The sequence below is a fragment of the Ipomoea nil genome, unplaced genomic scaffold (assembly GCF_001879475.1).
Source record: "Ipomoea nil cultivar Tokyo-kokei standard unplaced genomic scaffold, Asagao_1.1 scaffold0600, whole genome shotgun sequence".
In the NCBI taxonomy this organism is placed as follows: Eukaryota; Viridiplantae; Streptophyta; class Magnoliopsida; order Solanales; family Convolvulaceae; genus Ipomoea; species Ipomoea nil.
The window spans coordinates 201,189-212,771 of record NW_017617028.1 but is presented as its reverse complement, the minus strand read 5'-3'; positions in this window follow the sequence as shown (position 1 = coordinate 212,771).

The following is an 11,583-nucleotide window of genomic DNA, read 5'->3' as shown; positions in this document are numbered from 1 at the left end:
AGCTTAAAGAAAGACCCTTCATAGCCAAGGAATTAATTAAGGCTAAGAGGTAACCCATGTCTCAACAAAACCTATTTTCATAGCTACGATTTCCCCCGTAGGATTTCCCCGTATTATTGTGTATTGATGATTTGTGATGTTATTATTGATGATTGCTGGGATAATTCCATGGGTGATCTTGATATTGGGAGATTCTCGATAATTATGGTGTTCTTAACGATTATGTGGAATTCTTGATGATTATATGTTGTTCTTGATAATTGTATGGCGTTCTTGATGCTTATGTGTTATTTGTACCGAATCTTGTAATTAGAAGACGAACCGTATTCTTGCTAATGTAAAAGTAATTAGATCCCTAGGCTGATGTTCTTGTTGGCGTTCTTGATGCTTATGTGATATTCTTACCGAATCTTGTAATTGGAAGACGAATCGTATTCTTGTTGGTATAAAAGTGATTAGAACCCTAGGTGGTATCGTATGATATTATTCTTGGTGTATCGGGTGGGGAAATCGCATGTTTGGGTGTCGATTATGTTTAGAAAAGCATGATAGGTTATGTGTCGTACGTTTCTCGAATTTAATCCGTTAATTGTCTACGTGTTGATCGTTAATTGCGTTGTAAAGTGTCTAAGCATGGTTTCGGGTTCCACAATGGTTCCCGGGGCGTTTTGTGTATAAAGAGTCAGTGGGGGGTAGGGGACCCCGCCACCTACCCGCGGCCAGAAGGGACGCCTCCGGCAGCGGGCAGCTGGCGGGCGGGCAGCTGCCCGCCGGCGACCCGCTGCCCGGAATAGTGCTTACCGGCGGGTGGTCCCCCACCCACCGGCTACCCGCTAGAAATCTCCCCCATTCGGGACCCCGGCTTCCCCGTTTGATGTTTCCCCTATCCCCGTGGTGTCCCAACGGACTCCGTTCATCGTGCCGTGTCTAGTTTGATGTTTCGGGTACCGTTCGTAGGTTTATGAGTCTTATATATTGCATGCTAGTTGAATTGGTATCCCGTTGACCTAGGTGGAAGAAGTATGAACCCCTTAGGACCATTCTTATTATGTGAAGGATCACGCATAGGTTTTGTTATACGCTTTCTCCCCTTCCCAATGTGTTAATGTGGGTTGCATGTGCTTGCTATGTGTTATGTGTGCATGACACCCCAATTCGGTTGCGATCGGATTGGTTATTCCTGAGCTGCGGTTCAGAAGCTGGCTGCGGTCAAATTTACACTCTTGGGCTGCGGTCCACTGTTTGGTTGCGATCAAACGTTTCTACATGAGCTGCGGTTCATATTTCCTGGCTGCGGTCAGTTGACATTCTCTTGGGCTGCGGTCCACTGTTTGGTTGCGATCAAACATTATGATGAGCTGCGGTTCATCGGTCGGTTGCGATCGACCCCTCCGTGTTGCGATACGGGGCAGGGTGCTGCGGGGCCGTGTCAGAGCTATATGCGCTGACCCTCATGTATGGGCATGCGATTGGTCCTGTGGCGCCAACAAAGTGTGCTATGTGATGAAATACGGATGAGTTGTTGTTATGAATGTCTTGGGGACGTTACTATGGGATTTATGCTGGGGATTGTTTATGTTGGGTTATGTTTATTAATTGTGCTCAGCTTTATCTGTCTCGCCTGTTGTGGATTGTATACGCTTGTTATAACTGTTGCTTGTGTCTAGCCTTATCTGTCGAGTCATTCCCGGTTTTAAAAGCTAGAGTTCGTAGAATATATCTTCATGCTCAAAATGGTTTTCGTATATCTATATATATATATATCTCTATATGTATTGTATTTCAACGCGTTGGAGTGGGTTACCAGCATCTCTCGCTGAACAGATATATTTGGCTTTCAGGCACAGAGGATTAGAGCACTGGAGCGCGCTAGAAGCTTGGGGCGTAGCTTAGATAGTTTTCCCTTTCGACCTGCGTGCCATGATTTAATATTGATACTGATTAAGGTTTTAGAATTTAGCTTGTGCGCCTGAGTTCTCTAGCTCGGGTGTGGCATAGCACCCCGTACTCCTTGTATCGTATTTTGGGATTTAATGAGATTCTATCTTTATTATATAAGTTTTAAAAGTCTTGAAAATCTGGGGTGTTACAGTTGGTATCAGAGCCTAAGTTTGACCCTAGGGTAAAACTCTTTAAACTGGACTTTAGGACATTAGGCTTGAACTCTAGGTATTTAGGAACATAGGACGCGGGAATTTTAGGACGCGCGGTGAGATTGTGAAACCTACACATAAACCCCCTCACTTCATTCCTTCCTTGTCTAAAGAAAACCTTCCTCCGCTTATCACGTCAAAGAAAGACACCAAGCTCTAATTTAATGTTCTTATAAAACATTGACTCAGAAAAACGACAGCATGGCGCCCAACAGAAGACAATCAAGGACTCCGGAACCCACCACACACGACCCCCTGACCCAAACACTGCAACAACTAACGCAAGTCGCCCAGGCACTAAGCGACGTAGCTCTTCGTAACAACAGGCCCCCGCCTCCTCCATCAAACGCGAACTCAGACGTCGCCCGACAAGTTTCAAACCATCGACCGCCCACATTCTCAGGAGAAGAGGACCCCGTGATCCTGGAGGAATGGATCCGGACCCTCGACAAGATACTCGGGTTAGTGGAATGCCCAGAAGAACGTCGCGTAGAGATAGCCTCGTTCTACTTCAGACACGAAGCCGACCTTTGGTGGATCCACGAGGGTCCCGCTTACCAACAAGAACCAGGGTTCAACTGGGAAAACCTCAAAACACGGCTACGAGAACGATTCTACCCAACACACGTGAAAGCATCCATGTACGAAGAGTTCCTCCATCTGAAACAAGGGACAGCCACCGTCATGGAATACCACAAGCGATTCCTCGAACTGGCACGCTTCGCACCAGAGCTAGTCCCCACCGAAGTAACTAACATAGAAAGATTTGTCTCAGGCTTCAACTTCGAAGCCCGAAAAGCACTAGTGGTAAGCCGACCTCGGACTCTCAACGAGGCTTACTCCAGTGCCGCCAATCTCTATCGAATCCAACTACTCCAGCGTGGGGTTCAGGAACAGATACGAAAAAGGAACACCGGAGGGGGAGCACCACCGGTAAAAAGAACGAGGAACGACACCAACACAAGGCCAAGCAACCTGACCAACCAGAGACCATCCCTAGGGAACAATGAAGCAAACCCAAGAAGCTTCCCTTGCTCGAAATGCAACAAAAGACATAGAGGAAAAGATTGCATGGGCAATCCCTGGCGATGCTTCAACTGCGGAGAAGAAGGGCACAAGGCCTTCCAGTGCACTCAACCCAAAAGGCCACGCCCCACCACCACGGGTTAACACGGAGGCACCACCCACCAAGGGAACTACAGCGCTCCCGGGAAAATATTCGTCATGAGCCGCACTCAAGCCGACCTCGGGAACGAGAGAAACCTCGAGGAGGGGAACTTAACCCCAGAAGACGAGGACCACGCAAACCTCGCGGGAGAAAACCAAGAAGACGAATTCTGTCTAGGATAAACCAGCAATTCCTTGTAATCACCTTCATAGTGAAACTACTTATTTAGCGATTACTTCGGAATTATTATAAATAAAAGATTCGATCGAAATTCGATCCTGCTTATAAAGACGAAACAAAAAATTATATAACAAGCCAAGCCTCCCATCACTAGAAGACGAAAGAGGGAAAAAGACAAGGACCACACCATCAAAAAAGGCCTAGTGTTACTAATGGGAATTGAACCCTTAACCTCCCACTCACAAGACCAAGGTTTTGACCACTAAACTAAGGGTGTTTCTTGAAACCTCAAGGGAACACTCCCTTGTTAAAGCCCCTACAAATCCCTAAAACCCACAAAATCCCCAAATCAAAAAACCCTTCTTCTTCCTCTTCTTCTTCTTCTTCTCCCTCACCTTCTCCCCTTCCCTCTCCTACACACCTCCCCGCCACCCCAAATACCGAACCAGCAGCCCCATTCGATCGCCGCCCACGACCGGAGCCGCCATCGACCGCCCAGACGGCGCCCCACCGCACACCGACCTCACCGCCGGAGGACGCCCGCGACTCCAGCGCCGCCAGCCACCTGCCCGAGCTCCACCCGCTGCCACCACTGCCCGACGCCACCGCCCCACCTTGCCAAGACAACACCGGAGCCCAGTCGCCGCCGCCTCCCTCGCAACAGAGCTGCACCGCCAAGGACCACCAGAAAAACACGCCGGAGCCCCGCCGCAGCCCCGCCGGAAACTCGCCGGAAAAGCGCCGCCTATCGCGATGCCGAAGAAACCCCTCGGAATCCGCACCCCGGAGTGGAGCAATGCCGATTACACCGTAATCGGAGGTAAAGCACTTGAACCCGACCAATTCTCTTCGGAATTGGTTGATATGCTTAAACATCAAGGGCTCTTAGATACTTACCTCGCCATCAAAGGGGATACATACCCCGACTTGGTGAAAGAATTCTACCAACACCTTGTGGCCACCAAACGGGGTGACAAAATAGAAATCACCACCAAGGTCCGTGGCAAGGAAATTGTGCTTTCCGAAGGCCGTTTGGCCAAGCTCTTGAAATTGACCACCACGGGTGTGTCCAACTATGACCGGAAGGGGTGGCTTGATACCCAAACCACGGGGTACAAGGACTACCTCGGGTACCTACTCGGGAAAGAGGAAGGATTCACCTCGGCCACACGACCGAATAGAAAGTGGCTATCGGCGGAACAAAAGATATTGGTTATGATTGTAACCGATAGCCTCCTGCCCACGAACAATAAAAGCAAGGACGTGGGGAGTTTAGAGTGCACCTTTGCCTACTTCTTGAAACACAAAATCAAGTTCAACCTGCCGGCCCTCATGCTAAAACACATGGAGTTTTGCAAATCAAGCAACCGGCTTAGCCTACCCTACGGGATGATCCTAAGTTGGATCATGGAGAAAAAGGGGGTGGACCTAAGCCACACCGTGGTCAAGACCGCAAATGGCATGGTCTTTAACGCCCAGAACCTACGCCGCAATGATATCTACTACACCGAGGGAGGACATTACCTCACCCTCGAAGAAATTTGCCAAAAACCCGAGGATGAACGAAGGGAATTGGTCGACCAATTGGACATTTCCAACAAGAAACTCAAACGAGCAATGCAAGATTGCGGAATCCTGGAGGGAAATGAGGACCAGGAGGAGGATGACGAACCCAACCCGTCGGTGCAACCACGATCAGGAGGGAACCCAAGGGAGCAAAACGAGGGCTCAATCAATGAACGCATACTCGCACAGCTCAACCGGCAAAACCAAATCATGGATCCTTGATCCGTACGACACGCGCACTAGATCAGAGGGTGGCAGCAATCGAGGCCACCTTGGGCACTCGCGGGACGTCCAGCTCAGGAGCAGGAGGCCAAGGTAGACCCAAAACCTTTCTATCACAACATCACCAGAAATCCAGTCTACCCCAGCTAAGGCAAAACGTGGGGCCACATTCCTAACCGGGAGGCCAAGGTGCGGAATGCCTAGGCAGTGAAAGAATGGGTTAACGCACCGGGTTTCGGGGACGAAGCCCCTCGTAAGGGGGGGAGAGTGTAACACCCCGTGTTACGACCCCTAAAACCAATTAATTAATTAACCCATAGCCCAAGAGAAAGAATAAATTATAATAATTAATTAGGAAAAAAGGCCCATCATAGTCCATGGGCCCTTATCCCTAAACCCAATCCTTAGTTCCAAAAGGAATAGAATTAGCAAGCCTATAATATTAGTTCCTAATCAGGACTCCTAAATATAAAAATAGGGGACTTAAGAGGCACCTAGAAGCCCCGCCCCCCCCCCCCCCCCCCCCCCCCACACCACAATAAACGACTCACCACCCCAAAAGAGCTCCAAGAATTCCCTTAGAAGAAATCAAGAAAGCAAGAAAGCTTAAAGAAAGACCCTTCATAACCAAGGAATTAATTAAGGCTAAGAAGTAACCCATGTCTCAACAAAACCTATTTTCATGGCTATGATTTCCCCCGTAGGATTTCCTCGTATTATTGTGTATTGATGATTTGTGATGTTATTATTGATGATTGCTGGGATAATTCCATGGGTGATCTTGATATTGGGAGATTCTCGATAATTATGGTGTTCTTAACGATTATGTGGAATTCTTGATGATTATATGTTGTTCTTGATAATTGTATGGCGTTCTTGATGCTTATGTGTTATTTGTACCAAATCTTGTAATTAGAAGACGAACCGTATTCTTGTTGATGTAAAAGTAATTAGAACCCTAGGCTGATGTTCTTGTTGGCGTTCTTGATGCTTATGTGATATTCTTACCGAATCTTGTAATTGGAAGACGAATCGTATTCTTGTTGGTATAAAAGTGATTAGAACCCTAGGTGGTATCGTATGATATTATTCTTGGTGTATCGGGTGGGGAAATCGCATGTTTGGGTGTCGATTATGTTTAGAAAAGCGTGATAGGTTATGTGTCGTACGTTTCTCGTATTTGATCCGTTAATTGTCTACGTGTTGATCGTTAATTGCGTTGTAAAGTGTCTAAGCATGGTTTCGGGTTCCACAATGGTTCCCGGGGCGTTTTGTGTATAAAGAGTCAGTGGGGGGTAGGGGACCCCGCCACCTACCCGCGGCCAGAAGGGACGCCTCCGGCAGCGGGCAGCTATCCGCCGGCGACCCGCTGCCCGGAATAGTGCTTACCGGCGGGTGGCCCCCCACCCACCGGCTACCCGATGGAAATCTCCCCCATTCGGGACCCCGGCTTCCCCGTTTGATGTTTCCCCGATCCCCGTGGTGTCCCAACGGACTCCGTTCATCGTGTCGTGTCTAGTTTGATGTTTCGGGTACCGTTCGTAGGTTTATGAGTCTTATATATTGCATGCTAGTTGAATTGGTATCCCGTTGACCTAGGTGGAAGAAGTATGAACCCCTTAGGACCATTCTTAGTATGTGAAGGATCACGCATAGGTTTTGTTATACGCTTTCTCCCTTTCCCAATGTGTTAATGTGGGTTGCATGTGCTTGCTATGTGTTATGTGTGCATGACACCCCAATTCGGTTGCGATCGGATTGGTTATTCCTAAGCTGCGGTTCAGAAGCTGGCTGCGGTCAGATTTACACTCTTGGGCTACGGTCCACCGTTTGGTTGCGATCAAACGTTTCTACATGAGCTGCGGTTCATATTTCCTGGCTGCGGTCAGATGACATTCTCTTGGGCTGCGGTCCACTGTTTGGTTGCGATCAAACATTATGATGAGCTGCGGTTCATCGGTCGGTTGCGATCGACCCCTCCGTGTTGCGATACGGGGCAGGGTGCTGCGGGGCCGTGTCAGAGCTATATGCGCTGACCCTCATGTATGGGCATGCGATTTGTCCTGTGGCGCCAACAAAGTGTGCTATGTGATGAAATACGGATGAGTTGTTGTTATGAATGTCTTGGGGACGTGACTATGGGATTTATGCTGGGGATTGTTTATGTTGGGTTATGTTTATTAATTGTGCTCAGCTTTATCTGTCTCGCTTGTTGTGGATTGTATACGCTTGTTATAACTGTTGCTTGTGTCTAGCCTTATCTGTCGAGTCATTCCCGGTTTTAAAAGCTAGAGTTCGTAGAATATATCTTCATGCTCAAAATGGTTTTCGTATATCTATATATATATATCTCTATATGTATTGTATTTCAACGCGTTGGAGTGGGTTACCAGCATCTCTCGCTGAACAGATATATTTGGCTTTCAGGCACAGAGGATTAGAGCACTGGAGCGCGCTAGAAGCTTGGGGCGTAGCTTAGATAGTTTTCCCTTTCGGCCTGCGTGCCATGATTTAACATTGATACTGATTGAGGTTTTAGAATTTAGCCTGTGCACCTGAGTTCTCTAGCTCGGGTGTGGCATAGCACCCCGTACTCCTTGTATCGTATTTTGGGATTTAATGAGATTCTATCTTTATTATATAAGTTTTAAAAGTCTTGAAAATCTGGGGTGTTACAATTATCTTCTCTCGGCATTATGAATAATAAAACTTCATTGGCTCTGCTTTTCTTTAAAGTTATTAAGCGAGACTTTACTTGTCTCATTTGTCATATGTTTAAAATCTCGGATCAAGACAGCCTTCTTGGAAATGAATATATTCCCTAAGGCGTGCCTTGGTCAAGTCATTCAGACACATCTTTTGAGAGGTTCAACCCACTATTTAATGGACCCTCTCACTTAACAATGGAATTATTCTTCATATTCTTCAAGCTCATGGATAAAGGGAAGGAAATGGCCCTCACATCCGAGAGCTTATCTGTGCCTGAAAAAATGTCTCACCATGATCTCGGAAACATAGTTGAGAAAGGTTCACCCTCTGAGAAGGAACCAGACATCTCAGAGTTCTACTCTCTTGTTCAACTCACGCCACTTCTGAAGCACGAAGAAAGGTATCGTGCATTGTACACTTTTACTAAAGCCAAAGTCTTGGCTGAACTGGATGACATGGAGAGACGAGGTCTCTCTAGAGAAACACTGGGAGCAGATCACGAGACACTCATCGCTGAAGTGTTCGCTCATGAGATCCGAAAGAAGGAGTACTTTGAGTATGCACGAAAGAAGAAGGGTAGCATTGAGTAAAAGGCAAGCTTGCCTGCTAATGCACGAGAGATCGTAATCGTTTATGTTACGTTTTGTTCTGTGTAATAAATCTCTCGGGAAAAGCACCTCTGTTGTTGTAAAAAGGATTTGTTTGACTTTATTTGTCTCACAAATCTTATGTTGTGATAAATCTTATCTATCTTCGGGTTTGGAATCGTGCCTAAAACGCTTCATCTTTAGCTTTTAATCTCAACCGTTTAGATGAATCATAATGGGGATCATGTGGCCGAGAAAAATGGTCCACTATCCCACTCTGTCTGACACAGGACGTGACGTGCATTTAATGCACCCATAAGCACTCAAGTGTTTTTCTCTCACCTCATTAAATGGTGGAATGATCATTTTTGATCTGCACACGATCTTATCACTCCCCCACGATGATTAGTTACCTTATTGGAGGAGAGGAACCGGTAGTACTTTTGAAATTCAAATAATCCATTTCTAGATGGGCTACCCATAACCGATTACCCGGAGTCCGATAAAACCCTACTTAAACCCTCCTCTCTTTAAACCTTACCTTTTCCACAGAATCTCTTTACACACCCCTCATAATTCTCCATCTCTCAAATCCTTAACAATGGCGGAACACTCACAAGCTTCACCCACTGATAAAGAACCAGAAACACCATCCATTCTGGAAATCCCAAGCTTTCCAACTGAAGATTTGAGGTTCATCGAATCCAGAGTACCTTTTATTGTCGGAGGCAGCATGTGGGATGCGCATGGCTTTCTTGAATACGTTTTGGACAGAAGATTTGGCGAAAACATCATTCGACTCCTCACAGAAACAGGGTTGTTTAATTTCATCACACACCTTTACACCATATGGCACCCTATTGACGTAACTCAGTTCTATATGAATGCTTCCATATCTTCTGATTATCTGACCATCACTTCCAGAGTCAATAATCATCATGTGGTCCTTACCTCGGAAGACGTTCGATCTACATACGGGTTTCCACAGAGAGATGAAACCTACAGGTCTGATATTATCCATTACCACCTCGATCCCGAGGAATTCTATGATTCTATCAAGAACAATCAAGCCCCCTCCAAGGCAGAAATCACATGGCCGTTAAAGAAGAAGTGGTTCTGGCTAGATTATGAGTTCACCATTGATATTTTCAAGAAAATTGTTGATCACAAGACCTCAGGCACTGATGATGTGACGAAGGAGAAATTAAAAATGCTGCATGCCTTTCTGAACGAACTCAAAGTTGACTGGTCCAAGATCATCTTCAACAATCTCACCCACTCCATCACCTATCACAAGAAGAGTCCAGGAGACATTGCAAAGAAGTTAGGGTATGGTTTTGTGATAAGTCATCTTCTTGTCACCAAAGGAGTCTTAATGCGCCCAGGAATCCGGCCAGGACCGAAAGCATGCCATATGAAGCAGAAACCATCAGGGTATGACAAGCAGAAGGCGTTGGAGTTAGGGATTCCTATTGAGCAAGTTAAAACCAAGAGGAAGTCGAGAACTCCTAGGGTTTCAAAGGATGATCAACCTAAACCTAAACGACAAAAGCGAGAGAAACACTCCTCTCGGAGTAAGGCAAAGAAGACAGATGCTGTTCTACCTCTTCCAGAGAAGAAAGATCCTACTCCACCTACTCCACCACCAGAAACAATCGTTGTAAAAGATTCATCCGAAGAAGATAATCTGGTTCTCTCCAGACTTGGCAAAAAGGGTCACTTTCGGTCTCCTGTCAAGCCTAAACTTTCCCCGAAGGAACATTCTACACCGAAAGTAGCAGACACGAGAGAAGCACCTCCACAGGGGGAAGAAGTCATGAAAGAAGCTCATTCTCAGGGGGAAGCTCAACCAAAAGTTATTCTTCCTGAAAGACTCTCTGCTGATCAAGAGTCAGAAACAGATCTCGTTTCGTCCCAAGTCCTACATCCACAAGAACCTACTTTGGCAGAGCAACTTCTTCGTGAGTTGACACAAGAACCTGCTGATGTAGAAATGGAGGCCAGATGCTTAAGTCTTCCACAAGAACCTGGTTCGCCAGAAAAGACGAAAGAAGCGTCTGCTATATTGGTTGATATGATATCTCTACCACAAGAACCTACTAATGCAGAACAGGTTACTCTGACACAAGAACCTACGTTGGTAGAAGAGACAGTTGCTGTGCCGGTAACAACCCCAGTTGTCCCGAAACCTTCTGTACCAGCTCCCAAAGCACCAACACCAGATCAAATTCTCCGAGCATCTATTGAAAGTGATTATCAACGAGTTTTGCAGTGGCAAAAGTGGCGCACTGCTCCTCTAAGAATTTTTCTTGAAACCTTTGAAGCTATGCAAGACGAAGAAGACTTTGCACTAAAATGGGTTGGCACAGATGATGTTTACAAAGCTCTGCGTCTTGAAGAAATCAATCGAGTATTCTCCTACAAGATGACAAATCGCACTCTCGGGAGAGACAAAGCTCAAATTTGCATTGAACTTAACAAGCCACCATTGAATCCAGCCGTGGAAGAAGAAATGAAGCAACTTCGATATGCCATGCTGCTATCAAAGATCAAGACCACATTAGAAAAGGAACACCAGAATGATCCAAACTGCAATATCAGTGGCATGAAGGATGAGCATGGACGAGAAATTGAAGAAGACGAAAGTGATGATGATGAAGATGAAGATGATGATGATGATGATGTTGACGATGCAGATGACGAGCATGATGACAACGATGATGATGATGACAATGAGGATCAGTTGGGTAATGCAGGTGTTCAGGAAGCCGATCCCGAAGACAGTGATCCAATTTTGATCGGTCCTGATTATGATACCTTTCCTCAAAGATCTCCCTTAAGAAAACTACCCTCTAACAGCGATGACCCGAAAGAATCTTCAAATGAACATCCCGAAGATCTATCTCGTGCCATAGTTCCACATGTCCGATCCATGGACGAGACTCCGATCAAGCAAGAGAACGAAATTGTGTGTGAGGGCAAACTGGAAGCCTCACCA